The following is a 19,994-nucleotide window of genomic DNA, read 5'->3' as shown; positions in this document are numbered from 1 at the left end:
ATAATGCTTAATTTTCCCAATTTCATGGTTTATCGCGCTATTTTTCCCAATTTCATGGTTTATCGCGCTAATTTTCCCAATTCAAATGGCACAGGCAGTAACAAATAAAAGCAAAAAAAAATCACTGTAACCAATAAAAAAATTAACACATTAATAAGCAAAATGAAATACAAAATATGGAACAGTTACTTGTGAAAAGTAATTGTAGATATAAAATATGTAATAGTTACCTGTAAAGAACCAAATATAGTTCAAATTATATATTTATTAATGTTCTCCTCAAAGTATAAGCTGATCACATACTGATGTAAAAATGCGCCTTTTTGGCTTCTGCATGTCGAAATGACACATTTGATTGGTTAATTCATTTAAAAATCAGCTATTCGAGTGGTTAACTGTAAAATCAACTCAGAACTGGTTAAGTGTAATGCACGAGTAATTTGTGAGTATTATTTAAAGTGAAACATGGGGATATGTATTAATTATAATTATAATCTACTAAAATATCTTGAAGTTGCTACTACATGTCTAGTAATACGATAAATATGGCTAATTTAAAAACTTACATTTACAAAAAATTGTAATCAATTAAATATGCTATACAAATCTACACAAAAATCTACCACACATTATATAAATGTATCTCCGGTGAGATAGTGATGGTACTGTCCGTCTGTCTGTCTGTCTATCTGTCCATCACACTTTTTTGAAAAATGCTGATAACTTTTATGTCACTTGAGATGTAACCTTCATATTTGGTATGCATGAGTGTATGGACAAGGCCTTTCCATGGGCTTACACATTTTGACCCCTTTTACCTTGACCTTGAAGTTTGGGTCCGCCTTGAGGTTTCGAAATCTGCGTTTATGGTTTATAAAAAATGCTCATAACTTCTACCGGTATGTTGCTTCAGATGTAACCTTAATATTTGGTATGCATGTGTATATGGACAAGGCTAACTTCTATTAAAGCGTTTTTTCTGGGGCTATGTTATCGTATGAAGACAACTCTTGTTTAAAGCCAAAATGGAGAAAAAAAGAATTCAATATCAAAATCCTGAAAATCAGATAAAAATGGCCGCCATTTGTATATTGTGCAATCAATTAATCGGGGTCGTTGGAAAGTTTAATTGAGCATTCTTCAACAAAGAAGTGTTTATATAATCAGGAGCATGAGTTGCAAAGCACTATATTTTTGACAATTTTTTAAACTATTCTTTTAAGAATATGGGTGGCCCTGAAAAGGGCCCTTGTTGTCTTTGTGGTTCATGTGCCATTGTCTAGAGTGGTCTTCTGTCAATGGCTTGTGCGTCAAAACCTTCAAATTCTTCTTCGCTGTCGCTCTAAAAAAACTTCTCTATCTGTTCATCTGTCATCCGGCTCAGTGTTTCCTCGTGGAAGTCTTGCATATCGTGGGGGTCTTTTTCATCTGGAGTTGTAGAGTTGTAGTTGTCGGATGTCTTCTTTACCAGGTTGTCCCAAACAGCGTCGTTGTCAGTCCCGTCCAGGTTGTTGGAGATGTTGCACTTCTTTTGAAGGTCTTCGCAATGATGTTAGGGTCCAGTTGTTGCCATGCGTCAATTATACACTTGCATATTTCTTCCAACTCCTGCGTCTGCATCCACAGGTGGCTGTAAAGGAGTGGTCGCCCTTGCTGTACCACTAGTTCCAGCGTCTTTGCAACAGGACCTTCATTGACTTATTGATGGACACATGAAGTGGTTGCAGGACGCTGGTCAAGCCACCCGGAATAATGGCAAGGGTTGTTTTGTATTCTTCTAAAAGGAGGTGCAGCAGAGCCGGGGAACAATGGCACCAGAAGGTGTCGAGGACAAGGAGGCTTCGTTTTGAAAAACCACCTGGTCGTCTTCCCGAGACTGTTTTTATCCAGTCTTTAAAGGGGCCTTTTCACGTTAAGGGAAATTGACAAAATTGAAAAAAGTTGTTTCAGATTCGCAAATTTTCGTTTTAGTTGTGATATTTGTGAGGAAACAGTAATACTGAACATTAACTTTGAAACCATTTATTTTCGTCAGCACAAAATTTCGCCCTTTTTATAAAAATGACTATTTCGTCCGCTCTTAAATTCGTCCATTTCTGGTTTTGAAAAAACACAACAAAAAACGTACGATTTGTTTGTAATACATGTAATACGCGGTTGCGAAAAAATCGTGCTTGGGAAAGAGAGGTGACACTTGGTAGTCACTTGCAGGAGGTGGGCCTTGTTTGGCATATGCCAATTAACAAGTCTGTTATTTTAGGTGATAGTAACTGTCCCTTATTATTTCATGTCATTGACACGTTCTTTGTTATGATTAGCGGATAAGTGGAACTGAATAATCGTTAACGAGTGTTTTAAACAACGAAGCCAATTGCCAATTAGTCTTTCTCCATTACTTTCACGGTCAAACTGATGACAATTTTACCTTTATCGGCGCCAATTAGAGAAGGTGCGAACATTATGGGTTATAATTAGCGTAAGCAAATTATTTTGGTCATATTTCATTAAAGTTTCAAGCGTTTTTAAAACCAAACAACCAAACACAAATCAAAATGTTCTTTATTAATTTGTAACAAAGCGCAGAATATATTTCAGTCAGGTGTTGATCACACATCGTCATATTTTAATTGTGTTTAATAGTATTGTCTTTAATCCGGATTCGCCGCGTGTAGGCTGTATAATCTGCAACACCCCTGAAAAACACAATACACACAATGGGAAATAAAGTTGTTAACAATTAGCGCTAATCAACACTATAATACCTTAACGAAGTCGACGCATTCGATACAGCCTTATTGCATTCGCGTTTTACAGGAAATGTCAGTTGTCAGTACACTGTATAATGAACACCCCTTTGTGTCAAAACCGGATTTAACTTGAGTGTGAATAGTCGACTGTTTCATGTTCTTTGTATCAATACCATCTGTGTATCTGTATTATTTAAAGTATAACAGTCAACAAACAAGGTGCGCGCTTCAGCATATGGGTATTCGGACGTTCAAAAAATTGACCTACGGTTTAGCGTTTATGCCGTCGAACACATTAAGCAATATAACTCGTTTTTTTTACCTATTTCTTTATTTGCAAAAAATACTAGTGGCTTATAACTTACCTTGCAATCTTTTTTTCTCGCATTTTGCGAGTGTGCGAGTGTTAATTTCGAGCCCTGTGTATATGCTTGGATTACGCTGGATTTAAATGCCTCATGCCTACGGTAATTCAGTCTAATTTGTTTCAAATATGGGACATGATTGTTCGTTAGGATCTTGAATTCGTCCATCGGTCGAAGGACGAAAAAGGCGAAAATTAATGTCGGACGAATAATAATGGTTTCACAGTACCATGCTCGAAAATAGTCATTATATGCATCTTTTGATGATTAAAAAACCTGAAAATTATAAAGCGTTGCAACGGGAAACGAATGTATAATTTGGAGAGTTCTGTTGTTGTCGTTATATTTTGTGAAACTACAAGGATTGCTTATATAAAGTATAAAATACTTACGTCACTGTATCCGGAAGGATGGCCGAGTGGTTTAAGTAGGAGACTTTACTCCTGGACTCTAGGGGTCAGTGGTTTGAGCCCTGCTGAGGGTTACCTTTTTTTTATGCCCTCGGATGGATAGATCGGGGTATATTGTTTTTGGCCTGTCTGTCTGTCATTCTTTCCCAAAAAAAAATAAAAAATATATATATTACAGTAAAGTTTTGCAGTAACTTTTGAAATATTTAACATAGCAACTTCATATTTGGCATGCATGTGTATCTTATGGAGCTGCACATTTTGAGTGGTGAAAGGTCAAGGTCAAGGTCATCCTTCAAGGTCAAAGATAAAAAAACCACACCAAAACTTTAATATTACATTAAAGTTTTGCAATAACTTTTGAAATATTGAACATAGCAACTTCATATTTGGCATGCATGTGTATCTCATGGAACTGCACATTTCCAGTGGTGAAAGGTCAAGGTCATCCTTCAAGGTCAAAGGTAAAAAAAAAAGCGGCGCATTAGGGGGCATTGTGTTTCTGACAAACACATCTCTTGTTTTTTTTTAAATTGTATTCTTGATTTTTTACTGTAGCTTTTGATATCCAATGTTAACATTTATTATCAATATAAAGCAATTTATGACAAACTTCAAAAAATGCCAAAATCTGTGAAAAGGCCCCTTTAACCAGGTTGTCATCCATCCTATGTCCTGTGTCCTAATGATGATTCCGGTGGGCCACTTAACACCCTTTGGAAGTGTCTTCCACTTAAAGACAACATACGGGGAGCTTTCCACCGTCTTCTGTGGATGTAAGCATGACGTTGAAACAGTTCTTTTTGTTGCCCGTAGTGTTGATAGTCACTGTCTTTGTTCCCTTCGCCGCAATGGTTGTATGCGCTGGCAGATCGAACGTCAGAGGGGTCTGATCAACGTTGCCAATCTGTGACAGCTCAAATTCAAACTTCAGCCTAAGTTTTATGATGAAGGGCTGAAACTTGAGCAACTTGTCTTTGAAGTCCCTCAGTAGCTTCTGCGCTATATGCGTTTTCTTCTGATAGAGAGGTGGTGGCGTCTCAGAAAACCATGGGCCCACCGAACTGACCATTTGAAGTCCTTTGTGGACTGGCTTTGACTAGCCAGCCGTTGTCGACCCTCCATACATTGCTGAACAGTGGACACAGGGATTCCACTGTCCCGCCTCTGCTCTTCCCAGGAAGGCAGCTGTTTTCCTATATCTGGGTAGTGCGCAGACGACCCTCGCTGAGCCTGCTTTGCTCTGAAAATTTCAGCAGATTGGCCTTGTGCTTACACCACTCCCGCACCGAGGACTCGCCGACATTGAACTCCTGGCAAGCAGTTTGATTGCCATGAGCTTCTGCATACTTGATAACATCAAGTTTTTCTTTGGCTGTATATGACTGACGTACACGACCCATTTTGACAATTAACAAGATAAAACTTTTGTATATAGACAATTTCATGATAAATCTTGTGTGGATAGACAATTTCAATTTCAGATGATATCGGGGTACCAGTATTACGATTTCAATTTTTCTCTGCATGTTGTTCAGAAAATTCCAAACCAATTTTTAAAACACCACTGTTGAACGCTCAATATTGATACGCAACGAAGTATAACTAAGGCATAAATTAATACAAAATTTGGTATTAAAGAGATACATGTACAATCAAAACAGTCCGTGCTGGAGTTTTCACACGGTTTTCCAGAAATTTGCCCTAGTGACCCATTATCAAATTTGACCTACATATTATTGAAACAAACATCCTGACAAAGTTTCATAACAGTGATTTCTAAAGTGGTCATAAGGTTTTCTCTTACTTGGCCCTTGTGACCTAGTTGTGCACCCAAAATGCACCAATATCCAACTTGTCCAATAGTTGTTATTCCGAACTCTCTAGTCTGGGCTTTTCCGATATTTGGCACGCGTGGTAGGTACAAACCAAAGCTGACTAGCATATTTTAAAAGAGAATGAATCGATAATTATACCCCCACAAACGAAGTTTAGGGGGGTATATAGGAGTGAGCTTGTCTGTTGGTCGGTCTGTCAGTCTGGTCTGTCTGTCGGTCTGTATTAAGTGTCCGCTCTCTAATTCAAGTTGTTTTCATCCGATCTTCACCAAATTTGGTAAGATGTTGCAAGTAGATGATGTATAGGTCAAGTTCGAATGTGGGTCATGCCGGGTCAAAAACTAGGTCACGGGGTCACTTAGATACTTTTTAAACATTGAGCATGGTGTCTGCTCTCTAATTGAAGTAGTTTTCATCTGAGCTTCACCAAACTTGGTCAAAAATTGTATCTAGATGATGTCTAGGCCAAGTTCGAACATCGATCATGGCAGGTAAAAACTAGGTCACGGGGTCACTTAGTGCGTTTTAAACATTGAGCATGGTGTCCGCTCTCTAATTAAAGTAGTTTTCATCAGAGCTTCACCAAACTTGGTCAGAATTTGTATCTAGATGATGTCTAGGCTAAGTTCGAACATGGGTCATGGCAGGTCAAAAACTAGGTCACGGGGTCACTAAGTGCGTTTTAAACATTGAGCATGGTGTCCGCTCTCTAATTCAAGTAGTTTTCATCCGATCTTCACCAAACTTGGTCAGAAGTTGTATCTAGATGATGTCTAGATCAAGTTTGAATATGGGTTATGCCGGATCAAAAACTAGGTCATTTAGTGCGTTTTAAACATTCAGCATGTTGTCTGCTCTCTAATTCAAGTAGTTTTCATCCAATATCTTTACCAATCTTGGTCTTGGTTTGAATATGGGCCATGCTGAGCCAAAAACTAGGTCAAGGGATCACTTAGTGACTCTTCTGGGCGTCAGGGAAAACTTGGTCAGAAGTTGTATTTAGATGATGTCTAGATCAAGTTTGAAAATGGGTTATGCCGGATCAAAAACTAGGTCATTGGGTCATTTAGTGCGTTTTAAACATTCAGCATTTTGTCTGCTCTCTAATTCAAGTAGTTTTCATCCAATATCTTTACCAATCTTGGTCTTGGTTTGAATATGGGCCATGCTGAGCCAAAAACTAGGTCACGGTGTCACTTAGTGACTCTTCAAGTTTGGACGTTGGGGAGAAAGACTTCTCTTTAACATTCAGCATGATGTCCGCTCTCTAATTCAAGTTGTTTTCATCCGATCGTCACCATACTTGGTCAAAAGTTTTTTCTAGATGATGTGTAGGTCAAGTTGGAACATGGGCCATGCCTGGTCAAAAACTAGGTCATTGGGTCACTTAGTGTGTTTTAAACATTAAGCATGTCGGCTGTTTTTTGTAAAGACAACATGCAAAATATTCTGTGTCAATGCGGCATGTGGAGGTATTTGTCATGTCTGTGACAAAGCTCTAGTTTCTCTTATCGCTGAATAGTAAACACCACTTATTTTGCTCAAACGTTCGTTATAGTTGATAAAAATACCATGATTTAATCATTTTTCTTTAGATAAACTAATCTCGATCGTGTGTAATTTGTAAGAATACTATGTAATACGATATAATGCTGCATGTACATGTAAATAGGTTCGGTCACGTAACTATGTTATTTCATATACTGTACGTAGGCCTGGGCATACAGTATTAATGGAAGTTTGTCAACGAAACTACCAAGACATTGACTACATCGTATATATATTATACTATTCAAATATATTTAAAATCATACAGACCAGTACTAAACAACAAAAACCTTACTATCGTTCCATATCAGTTGGATATTTATATGTCTATTGATATAGTTCTATTGTGATGCTTTCCTTTAATCTAATCTGAAAAGTAAAGAAAATTATTCGCTAAAGACTAAACCCTTAAGATTACAAGGCACATCACTAACGAGCTTTACTATACATGACTTTTATTTGCTATATCTATAAAGCATGCCCAAAAACAAGAACATGAATTATGTTTATCAGAAGAAATATTGCATTTGTCAAACCGTTTGTATAGGTTTCTTCATTACCATACAGCTGACAAAGAATGTTTTTCATGTCTTTTAAGGATGTTAGCTACCTCAACCCATTCGTATAGGCGGCTGTACATCTGAACGGTGTATTTAGACTTTAATCCTGTATTAAACATTTGACAAACATGTATACCAGTATTAGATTTGTTATGTGTAATTAATAATAATAGTAATAACAACAAAAGACTTGACTTTTGACATTTCCAAAAAGAAACAGTACTGTCTTTTAAATACTTATTATCCACTACTATATCAACATTACTGGTCATTACTGTATTAATAGCTCTTTTCATTTTATATGCACGGTTGAGTAGTGTGAGCATGACAATTGTATTTTGAAATTTACTTCAAGCACTGAGATCTCTGGTTAAAAGAAAGTTCTGATGAAACTTAGTCAGACTGTTTTAAAACATGGTTATCATGTCCTTCCTTAGAAATGCCTTGTTAACGCTCTCAAGGTAACATTTGTAATTTGATCTTAATGTAACTTTGTCATAATGTTTATCTTGACAATATCTATGCCAAGTTTGAATCTTTATCAACTGGAGTCATAAATGATGTTGTGAGATCAAATCTTAAAAAATCTTTGTTACCACTTAAAGGAGCTTTATGGAGGACTCGATGACAGAATATTTTGTCTTCACAACATTAAGGCTTTGTTTGATTATGGGTTATGTGCGGTCAAAGAGTAAGTCACAGGTCTGATTTTAGGAAAACAGTATTAACACTCTCAATGTTTCATTTGTGACTTAATTAAGATGAAAATTAGTCTTTATCATGCTCCCACATAATGTATAAACTGTTGTGAGGTTAAATCTTTGACAGTTGTTGTAGTACTTGTACTTCATGAAGTGCATGAGGGGTCATCATTGTCCTTTTGTTTAAAATCAAATTCTTTTCTATCTGACCAACCATTGTCTATTTATTGCTAATTGTTCATAAAGGTAATGGGTCAGTTTCCATCATTTTGTCCACATGCAGAACAAATAGAACATACAATGTTAACAGTTGAATACTCCCTGGGATTAAATTAAATGAGCAGCATCACAAACACCCGAGTATCATGTTTAATTTTGATCGAAATCTCTGGTTTATTATGGGTATAAGTTGCTAGCATTGCGGCTATCACAGATAATTATTTTGTGGTAAACAGCCTCCCTGTCATGTTTAATGACAACACAGTGTCACAGTCCCCTTTATTAAGAAATGTATCCCACATGAGTTCATTTGTTTTGAATATTACCTTAACTTGGATCAACCAGGCTTAAAATGGACAGACGATGATTTCAGGTTTGCCATTTGATTGGCCACCTGTGGTTAAAGGATAAATTGTCCTTAAATGCTCTAATTTTTCTATAGCATACTCATTAATTTGTTTGAAAATATAATAAAATTGCTCAGATTTCAGTCGAGCAACAATTTTAGCTGCCGAAAGGCATGGTCTGTCACAACGTACAAGGGTATTACTTCTAATTTAATCCAGATTTGTTACTGTCACTTTGTTCACTTGTAGTTTGTTCTTTTTGTAATATAGAACAAGTGTTGCTGAAAATGTCCCAAAGGTCTGTGATTTGCAAGTGCTGAATTACAAACATCAGTGAATATAGAGCCAAATTTAGTGGCTTGAAAATGGAAAAAAAGACAATTTGTATCAATTTTGAACGAAATACACGAAATAAAATGAAATTTTGAGGCGATGCATTTTTTGTAGTGATGGTGAACATACATATAACATACAACACTATATACAAGCATTTATGTTAAAAAAACAGTACAACTCGCATTCAAATGGTGGTGGTAATTAAATATTTTTATGCTCCCCCCAAAAAATTGGGGGGGGGGGGGGAGCATATTGTCGCCGCTCTGTTTGTCCATCTGTCCGTGTGTCCCTCTGTGCACAATTTTTGTCCGGGCTATTTCTCAGAAACTAATGATCAGAATTCAATAAAACTTTATGGGATGCTTCACTACCAAGAGGAGATGTGCATATTATCAGCGGGTTCTGGTCGGATGATTTTTCACAGAGTTATGGCCCTTTGAAATTTTCCATTAACTGTACATATAGTGCAATTCTTGTCTGGGCTATTTCTCAGCAACTGATGACCGGAATTCAATGAAACTTTATGGGAAGCTTCACTTCCAAGAGGAGATGTGCATATTATCAGCGGGTTCTGGTCGGATGATTTTTAGCTCATCTATTTTTTGAAAAAAAATTATGAGCTATTGTCATCACCTTGGCGTCGGTGTTGGCGTCGGCGTCCGGTTAAGTTTTGCGTTTAGGTCCACTTTTCTCAGAAAGTATCAATGCTATTGCATTCAAACTTGGTACACTTACTATCATGAGGGGACTGGTCAGGCAAAGTTAGATAACTCTGGCGTGCATTTTGACAGAATTATGTGCCCTTTTTACTCTTAGAAAATTGAAAATTTTGGTTAAGTTTTGTGTTTAGGTCCATTTTATTCCTTAAGTATCAATGCTATTGCTTTCATACTTGCAACACTTACTAACTATCATAAGGGGACTGTGCAGGCAAAGTAATGTAACTCTGACTGGCATTTTGACAGAATTATGTGCCCTTTTTATACTTAGAAAATTGAAAATTTGGTTAAGTTTTGTGTTTAGGTCCACTTTATTCCTACAGATTCAAAGCTATTGCTTTCATACTTGCAACACTTATTAACTATCATAAGGGGACCGTGCAGGCAAAGTTATGTAACTCTGACTGGCATTTGGACGGAATTATGGGCCCTTTATACTTAGAAAATTGAAAATTTGGTTAAGATTTGTGTTTTGGTCCACTTTACCCCTAAAGTATCATAGATATTGCTTTCATACTTGGAACACTCACAAACTATCATAAGGGTACAGTAAAAGGACAAGTTGCATAACTCTGGTTGTCATTGTTACGGAATTATGGCCCTTTTTTGACTTAGTAACTTTGAATATATGGTTAAATTTTGTGTTTCGATCCACTTTACTTCTTAAGTATCAAGGCTATTGCTTTCAAACTTGAAATACTTTCATGCTATCATGAGGTTACTGTACCTGGCAAGTTGAATTTTACCTTGACCTTTGAATGACCTTGACTCTCAAGGTCAAATTATTAAGTTTTGCTAAAATTGCCATAACTTCTTTATTTATGATTAGATTTGATTGATACTTTGACAAAACTACTCTTACCTGACATACCACAATAGACTCCACCCAAACCATCCCCCGCGCCCTCCCCCCCTCCCCCCCCCTCCCCCCCCCTATTTTTTTTTTTTTTTTTTAAGATCATCTCACAAATGACATCCACACCCTCACACTATACCCCCACCCCCCCCCACCCCCCCCACCCCCAATTTTTTTTTTTTTATTTTTTATTTTTTTTTTAATCATCTCAAAAATTACCACCACACCCTCACACTATACCCACCCACCCCCAATTTTTTTTTTTTTAAACGGTTATGTTTGAAATACAGTCCAACCATCGCACCCAAAAAATCCCCCCCCCCCCCCATCCCCCCCACCCCCACCCCCCCCATTTTTTTTATATTTTTTTTTCGCTTTTTTGGAAGATAATGTAATAAATGTCCACAACCCCACACTATACACCCCTCTTCACTCCACCCCTCCCTCCTTTGTGATTGAAAATGAGAGTCCCTTCACCTTTAAAAAGAAAATAGATGAGCGGTCTGCACCCGCAAGGCGGTGCTCTTGTTTCACAGAGTTATGGCCCTTTGAAATTTTCCAATAACTGTACATATAGTGCAATTCTTGTCCGGGCTATTTCTCAGCAACAAATGACCAGAATTCAATGAAACTTTATGGGAAGCTTCACTACCAAGAGGAGATGTGCATATTATCAGCGGGTTCTGGTCGGATGATTTTTCTTAGAGTTATGGCCCTTTTAAATTTTCCATTAACTGTACATATAGTGCAATTCTTGTCCGGGCTATTTCTCAGCAACAAATGACCAGAATTCAATGAAACTTTATGGGAAGCTTCACTACCAAGAGGAGATGTGCATACTATCAGCGGGTTCTGGTCGGATGATTTTTCACAGAGTTATGGCCCTTTGAAATTTTCCATTGTACATATAGTGCAATTCTTGTCCGAGCTATTTCTCAGCAACTTATTACAGGAATTCAATGAAACTTTATGGGAAGCTTCACTACAAAGAGATGTGCATATTATCAGCCGGTTCTGGTCGGATGATTTTTCACATAGTTATATGGCCCTTTGAAGTTTTCTATTAACTGTACATATAGTGCAATTCTTGTCCGGGCTATTTCTCCCCAACTACTTACTGGAATACAATGAAGCTTTATGGGAAGCTTAACTACCTTGAGGACATGTGCATGTTATTAGTGGGTTCTGGTTATATGATTTATTTAGAGAGTTATGGCCCTTTGAAATTTTTAAGTTGCTAAACCATCCATCGTATTTTTTTGTCCAAAGTTATGTCCCTCAAGACGTTTCCTTTTATCTGAATATATAGTGCAATATTGTGACAAAAAAACCTTTGGGGAGCATAACCCGTCCCCGACGGTTTCTTGTTTTTGTAGAGAAGTGTCAAATGATTATTTTAATTTTATTTCAATGACATATAACAAAGTATGTCAATATAATTGTAAGATTTTGTTATTATTATTTAAATTATTATATTAAAATAAAGAGTTATATGAAACTATTTTTTCCCAAATCAGTGGACTTTTCACGAAAAAAAATCTAAACTCCAGAAATTGTATTTTTCCCACAATGTCCAGGAAAAGACTGGCATTGTAATTTATGAAAAAATGATTCATTTAATGATTAAAAAAATTGCATACCACTTTATGCAAAAAAGTCAGTATTTTAAATGCTCCTTGACCTTTTAATTAATAGGTGATTGGTTCCTCCAACTGCCCACAGAAACATCGTTCATTGTAGTCTAGGTTTAGGCAAACCACTGTCTTGTCAAGTTCAAGGTCCATCCACTGTTTGTCCCTCAAGGCCATTTCGTCAGATACAATGTAAAAGTAGGTGATTTTTTCACCAGTTAGTTTCAAGGCCACTCACATAATGGGAATTCAACACATTGACCATTACCCTTTTCAGACACTTCCAACTAATTGGTATAAAATTCACTGGGACTGCCTTCTTCATCCTGTTATTATAAGTTCTCTGGAGATCTGACAGTATGATTCTCATGGCATCACCAACATGCTCATGAATCCTAGTCACTTCTGAACCTGGTCACTTCGTACTTTAGTCACTTCGGCACTCGGTAGTTATTTCGGCACTTGAAGTTGGATATTTCGGCACTTATAGTTAGACGCTTTGGCACTTAGTTCATTTTTAGAAAACTACGTAAGTTTGTAATTAATTAAATGCATTTATTGGTAAATTAATATATTTCAACATACTATTGTCATCTCAATGCCTTCTGGAGTTTTATTTAATCTTAAAATTAAAAAATAAATGGAAATGAAAATAATAGTTAAATCTAAATACAAAAGGTTTGCAAACCTCATAGTAATCATTTGAAAAAGTACCTTAGTTTTTAATAAATAATGAATGTATTGTTAATATATATATTTTAACGTGTAGTGTATTGTCATCGACACTTAACCCTTCGACACCTACTTTTTCTAGTTTGAAAAAAAACATGCATGGGAAACATCGATAAAAAAAAATGTACATGGCAAAACAAATATAATTCACCGAATTTTAATCAGATTAATTTTCCTTTTTTTAAAAAAGTTAAAAAAAAACAACATAAATGGCAAACATCGATAAAAATAGTCATAACCAAACAAATATAGTTCATCAAATTTTAATCAAGTTTTATTTTTTCTATTTTGAAAAAAAACAAAAAAAAACATACATGGCAAACATCATTAAAAATGGACATGACCAAACACATATCATTGATCATCACTGTCCACCAGAAGCAGCTGGCCAGTACACGTGCGCACACTCCCTTACTAGACATTAGACGGAGATCTCTCTCTGAATGTATTTCTCCCACAGAGAAAACAGCTTCCCCTGTATGGAACCGGTGGCTTTCTGCTGATCCGGTGTCATTTTTAGCTCATCTATTTTTTGAAAAAAAATTATGAGCTATTGTCATCACCTTGGCGTCGGCGTTGGCGTCGGCGTCCGGTTAAGTTTAACGTTTAGGTCCACTTTTCTCAGAAAGTATCAATGCTATTGCATTCAAACTTGGTACACTTACTAACTATCATGAGGGGACGGGGCAGGCAAAGTTAGATAACTCTGGCGTGCATTTTGACAGAATTATGTGCCCTTTTTATACTTAGAAAATTGAAAATTTTGGTTAAGTTTTGCGTTTAGGTCCACTTTTCTCAGAAAGTATCAATGCTATGGCATTCAAACATGGAACACTTACTTAATATCATGAGGGGACTGGGCAGGCAAAGTTAGATAACTCTGGCTTGCATTTTGACAGAATTATGTGCCCTTTTTATACTTAGAAAATTGAAAATTTGGTTAAGTTTTGTGTTTAGGTTCACTTTATTCCTAAAGTATCAAAGCTATTGCTTTCATACTTGCAACACTTATTAACTATCATAAGGGGACTGTGCAGGCAAAGTAATGTAACTCTGACTGGCATTTTGACAGAATTATGTGCCCTTTTTATACTTAGAAAATTGAAAATTTTGTTAAGTTTTGTGTTTTGGTCCACTTTACCCCTAAAGTATCATAGATATTGCTTTCATACTTGGAACACTCGCAAACTATCATAAGGGTACAGTAAAAGGACAAGTTGCATAACTCTGGTTGTCATTTTTACGGGATTATGGCCCTTTTTTGACTTAGTAACTTTGAATATATGGTTTAATTTTGTGTTTCGATCCACTTTACTTCTTAAGTATCAAGGCTATTGCTTTCAAACTTCAAATACTTTCATGCTATCATGAGGTTACTGTACCTGGCAAGTTGAATTTTACCTTGACATTTGAATGACCTTGACTTTCAAGGTCAAATTATTAAATTTTGCTAAAATTTCCAATACTTCTTTATTTATTTTTAGATTTGATTGATACTTTGACAAAACTACTCTTACCTGACATACCACAATAGACTCCACCCAAACTATACTCTGTGCCCTAGCCCCCCCCCCCCCCCCCCTCCCCCCCCTCCCCCTTAATTTTTTATTTTTTTTTCTTGTTAAGATCATCTCACAAATGACCACCACACCCTCACACTATACCCCCCCACCCCCCCCAATTTTTTTTAAACGGTTAAAAAACACAAATATTTATTTTTATTATTTTATGTTTGAAATACTGTCCAACCATCACACCCAAGAATCCCCCCCCTCCCCCCACCCGAACCCCCACCCCCCCCCCCCTAATTTTTTTTTTCATTTTAAGATCATCTCACAAATTACCACCACACCCTCACACTTTACCCCCCCCCCCCCCCCCCCCCCCCCCCCCCCCCACCCCCCAATTTATTTTTATGTTTGAAATACCGTCCAACCATCGCACTCAAAAATCCCCCCCCCCTCCCCCCCCCCCCGTTTTTTTTTCGCATTTTTGGAAGATAATGTAATAAATTCCATACCCCCACACTATACACCCCTCCCTCCTTTGTGATTGAAAATGAGAGTCCCTTCACCTTTAAAAAGAAAATAGATGAGCGGTCTGCACCCGCAAGGCGGTGCTCTTGTTCCTTCGGACATCAGCTTGATGTGGTGTGATATGTCAGATGCCTCACTGTACAGTTCCAAGACAAGTAAGTAGAATGGCACCGGCCCTCGTGTTGCCACCCTGGTGTTGAGACGGTTGTGCCATCCTTCACAATCGTTCTTACACTTTTCATGAAGATGAACCAACACTCCACCGGGAAGATCCTGCTGTTTATCAAGGTGTTAAAAACATGTGCCATGACAGCGTCCAGATGGTCATTGTTGGCCCGCTCGTCCAATGCATCCAACATGGATGGAATGTGCTCTGCTGGCAGTAACGGCAAAGTCATGACCTGGCGTAATAAATGGTATGTCATCCTTCCGATTAAATGTGGTCTGAAAAATATATATACTCATATATAATATTAAACATCAAACTATTTTCAACAGATATGTTTTAGCTATACCTAAAATCAAGTTTGAATAACATGTATACTATTTATTTGCATCTGCTTACCTTTTTATATAATGCATGAACGAAACCCCTGTTTTAGTTATAAACAAAAATAACTGTATTTAACTGTCCACCAATCTCCTGTTTCTTGCGGAAAACCGCTTGCAACAAGTGGAATGCACATCCTTGAATGGCGTAGCCAGGGATTCGCTGCTTTAATCCCTGCCATAGTCCAGAATCGAAGTCCACTACGAATGTTTGTACAGCAATCTTCCTCAGTAGTCTCCGATCAATTACTCTAATGACCTGTTTAAACAAACAATTCCATAGAATGATATGGAAATAAGTCCGCGATTACAATGAACAATACCAAATGGTGTCTTTATTACATGGATTACACTTCTTACTCTATATAATAAATTGTTTGAAAAAGACCTTTTTGATCTCAAAATTGAAAGTTAATGCGAAATGGAAATAAAAATGAGATATAAATATAAACCTTTATGCCTCGTAGAAATCGTCTACTTCTCCCAGACCTGAGGCAGAAGACTAGTGGGATCTGTTTCAGGTGTTCTTTGCATCAGACAAAAGCTTGGATGCTAAAGAGCTTCTTGAACGGACTCTTCGCAACTAGGAAAGTGCCGTCCATTAACCATTAGCTCCTCAACTTCAAAGTCTCCAATCGAATCACCGAGTACTACTGACTCAACTGCAGGATCAGGGACAACAAATGAACACTCTACGACCACTGAACCACCAATGACTGCTCTCCAGTACAGGCTCAGGGCAACATATGAAAGCTCTGTGGTTTCCACTGGTAGGACGCCAGATCTTGTTTATTAAATGTTTATATAGCATAAAGTATATATGGGGTTTATATTAAGAATAATTTTATGAATACGAATGAGATTAATTGCATAATTCTTATAACACATGGTTGTTATATATATTCCATCCTACAATGCATAAATATGAAATTGGTAACATTACATCAATTAACCAAAATCAAAACAATGAGCAAATGATATTATGCCGCCAGCATTTGACAGAGTGACAAGAGAGTGGCAAAAATATCGGGAAAACGTTTTTGAAGCCAAAATATTGAGGAAAAAAATCCGTTCCGTAGGCTAACTGAAAATCATTTTATTTACATTGCTGATCTCAAGTTGTTCTTTTGGAGGGTCTACGCAATATATATGGAAAGGTTACATTGCACACATATTTGTGTTTGACAATTTGCAGAATATTCTTTCAAGAATATGTGCGGTCCTAAAAAGGTAGGGATGGTAACGATTATCCGGATATCCGAATACTGTTCAAGTATCCGATTCGTAAAAGAGGATCCGAATACTTGATTAAACGAGATTACCCATGTTGTTATGCACACTATATTCCTCATCGAATATTTCGACGTTTATCTGTATATCAGACATCTTTGACAGAGTAACATAAACCTGTTAATAAGTTGTTGCTCTGCGAGTGCCCCTGCCAGTTCCTGATCACCTTGGCCGAGTTGCATAATTGCAAACTTGCGCCGCCGTGCTTTTTTTAAGTTCCTTACTTCCCGATAATTGACACCAATTGGCTACTTGGCTTCAATCGACGGGTGCAAAAGTATTGAAAAATTATCTCTGCCAAATCAAATAAAAGTTTTTCAATTGGTCAGTCAATATTTATCTGTTTAAAAAAGAGTATACAAATCGCGATTTCTCAAACTCCCGAAGTATTTTAGCAGTTCCGGCAACATCGGTTCCGATTGAGCACGTGTTCTTGTCGGCCGGCTTTAGCGACTACAAATGAAGTTGAACTGAATATATAAACTGTATGTAGAATGTTTATAACATAGTATGCTTTTGTTTTAGCTTTACAATGTGTGTGTTTTTTTTTAATAAAGAAATTATGTATTTTGCGACTTTGATATTGTTCTTATAAATAAAATAATTGAAATAAAGAAATCATATAAATGCGTTATATTGTTTGTTATTCTGTAAACAATGTAAATTAATGTAATGTATTCACAGTGTTGTGATGATGGTAACAGCCTTTTGCAGTTTACTTACAAAAGAAAATGGAAAATCGGATATATTCGGATAGCGGATACGGTTATTCGGATACCGATTTCTAATACGATTCCCATCCCTATAAAAAGGACCTTCGTTGTTGTTGTTGATTTCATCTCTAGATGGGTCGTCCGTCAATGTCCGAAAAGTCAAATCCTTCGAATTACTCATCATCATTGTCGCTGTCAAACAATCGGGCAATTTTATCATCGGTCATTCCATGTAGTGTGTCGTTGCAGTAACAGTTGTTTTGAAGATTGCCGTCGGTTGTGGTGGTAGTGGAGGTGGTGATTGTGGTGTTTTTTACCTCTGTTTGATGCTGGCGTCTCAAAATGCGTCGTCTTCTGATCCATCAAGGTTGTTGCTGATGCTACATTTCTTGAAGGCACTTCTGATGATGTCAGGGTACAACTCATTCCAGGCGTCCACAATCCACTGACAAATTTCTTCAAATTCAGGCTTCCGCATTCCTCCAGTTGGAGTGTATGTGTGGCTTCTCTCGCAGTACCAGGCGTTCCATCGTCGTTGGAGAAGAGATTTCATTGGCTTGTTGACTGATACATCCAGGGCCTAAGATGATTGCCAACGTTGTCCAAAAGTCGTGTTTTAGATGTGCTTTTGGTGCTGGGGATCAGTGGCACCGGACGGCATCCAGCACTTACATGATTCGTTTTGAAAAGCCTCCGAGTCTTGCTTCACCCAGTCATTCGGCAGGCTGCCATCCATCCACCCTTTATCCTGGCAATGGACAAGGATCCCAGATGGCCATTTTCCCTTGGGTAGGGACTTCCTCTTAAACACCACATAGGGAGGAAGTTTACCGCCATCAGCTGTGCATGCAAGCATGACAGTGAAATGGTTCTTCTCGTTCTCTGTGGTGTTGATCGAGACTAACTTGCTACCCTTGGAGGCGATTGTTGTGCTGTATGGAAGATCGAAGGTGAGGGATGTCTGATCAGCGTTCCCAATCTGAGACAGATCGTAGTTCCATTGCTGGTGATGCCGAATGATGAAGCGCTGGAACTACCGACCAGCTGGGTTTCGAAGTCGGATGAGAGCTTCTGAGCGTTGTGTGTACGTCTCCTAATTGACAGCTGATGTCTTCCTAGGAAGGCATATGACCAGTCGGCGGAACCCTTAAACCTCTGCATATTGGGTGACAATGCTGCGAGGAGACGTGCTTCAATCCTCAGCTCGATCGTTTAAACGGCGACACCACCCTCACGACGTTTGGCAACCCAGGCAATGATCTGCTGGTCAAGTTCTTGGTAGTGTGCCGCAGAACCCTGCTTTGTCTTCGGCATTTTCATGAGGCCATTCTTCTTTTTCCGCCATTCCCGGATGGATGACTCCTTGACATTAAACTGTCGGCCAGCAGCTCGGTTGCCATCTTCCTCCGCATACTGGATGACGGCAAGATTTTCTCTAGCTGTGTAGGCCTGTCGCATTTTCCCCATCGTTCGACTAAGACTTTGGACAATTCCAAAGGATATGGACAATTTTCAAGATTGTGACAATTTCAAAGAAAATGTCAAAGACTGACAATTTCATGATTATTTCTTCTTCGCAGTTCTATTCTCAGGATATGGTAACTCTAATGACAATTTTGTTATGATTGAAAATGACATAATTATGTAATTAAAAAAAAAAGTTTGTTTAAGAATACCTTGGTAAATTATGTAGATATGCAAATTAAATGATTTTAGATACCGACATTTCAAAATTTTTAATTTTGAATAAATATATTCAAAATATATATATATTTTGGAAAAATAAATTTAAGTAAAATCAGAAACACACAAAAATTGTCTTGATTATAAAATTTAAACATGTCGGCAAAATTACGTTGATCGTTATTATAGAAACACGTAATTTAAACTAATTTCACTAACAAATATATTTTACTCAAAATTAGAAATAGTTTGGCCATTAAATTGTTGCTTTTCTGTTTTGCTATTTACTAAAATCTAATATCAATTATTTATTTAACGGTCAACAATGATTTAAAACTTGCCAGTCTCGCAAGTTCTGTGTTTCCAACGTGAGCACGAATCACATTGCAATGCTTCTTGTCGCACACGAATTACAACCAAAACAAGTATCATCTGACATTGTGAGAATGATATGAAATGCTTTTTTTTGCCTTGTATACAATTTTTAATCGCCAATTTATTAGTGCAAATATCTAATTGTACCAAACTCTTTTATGGATCAATTAATTTTAATTAATTGCTATTAAACTTTGATCTGGCCAACTGAGGAAAATTCATCCCACCTACTTTAAGTTGCAAACGCGGTTTGTGTAGATACTTTGCAAATGATTTAACACCAGTAAAATATGTGATAATATACCCGTGCCGAACAGGTCAAACCCGAGTGCCAAAGTG

The 19,994-nt window shown here is 37.3% G+C and overlaps 1 protein-coding gene and 1 pseudogene across 1 annotated transcript in view; one reads left to right on the top strand and one right to left on the bottom strand.

Moving 5' to 3' along the window:
* Positions 1-19,994, top strand: part of LOC127876533 (protocadherin gamma-B4-like) — a 194,205-nt gene that overhangs the window by 81,312 nt on the left and 92,899 nt on the right. The gene's annotated exons all lie outside the window — the stretch shown is intronic.
* On the bottom strand, positions 4,622-16,980 carry LOC127878799 (uncharacterized; annotated as a pseudogene).

This window comes from Dreissena polymorpha, chromosome 4, assembly GCF_020536995.1.
Source record: "Dreissena polymorpha isolate Duluth1 chromosome 4, UMN_Dpol_1.0, whole genome shotgun sequence".
In the NCBI taxonomy this organism is placed as follows: Eukaryota; Metazoa; Mollusca; class Bivalvia; order Myida; family Dreissenidae; genus Dreissena; species Dreissena polymorpha.
This window is presented reverse-complemented; position numbering and strand designations above follow the sequence as displayed.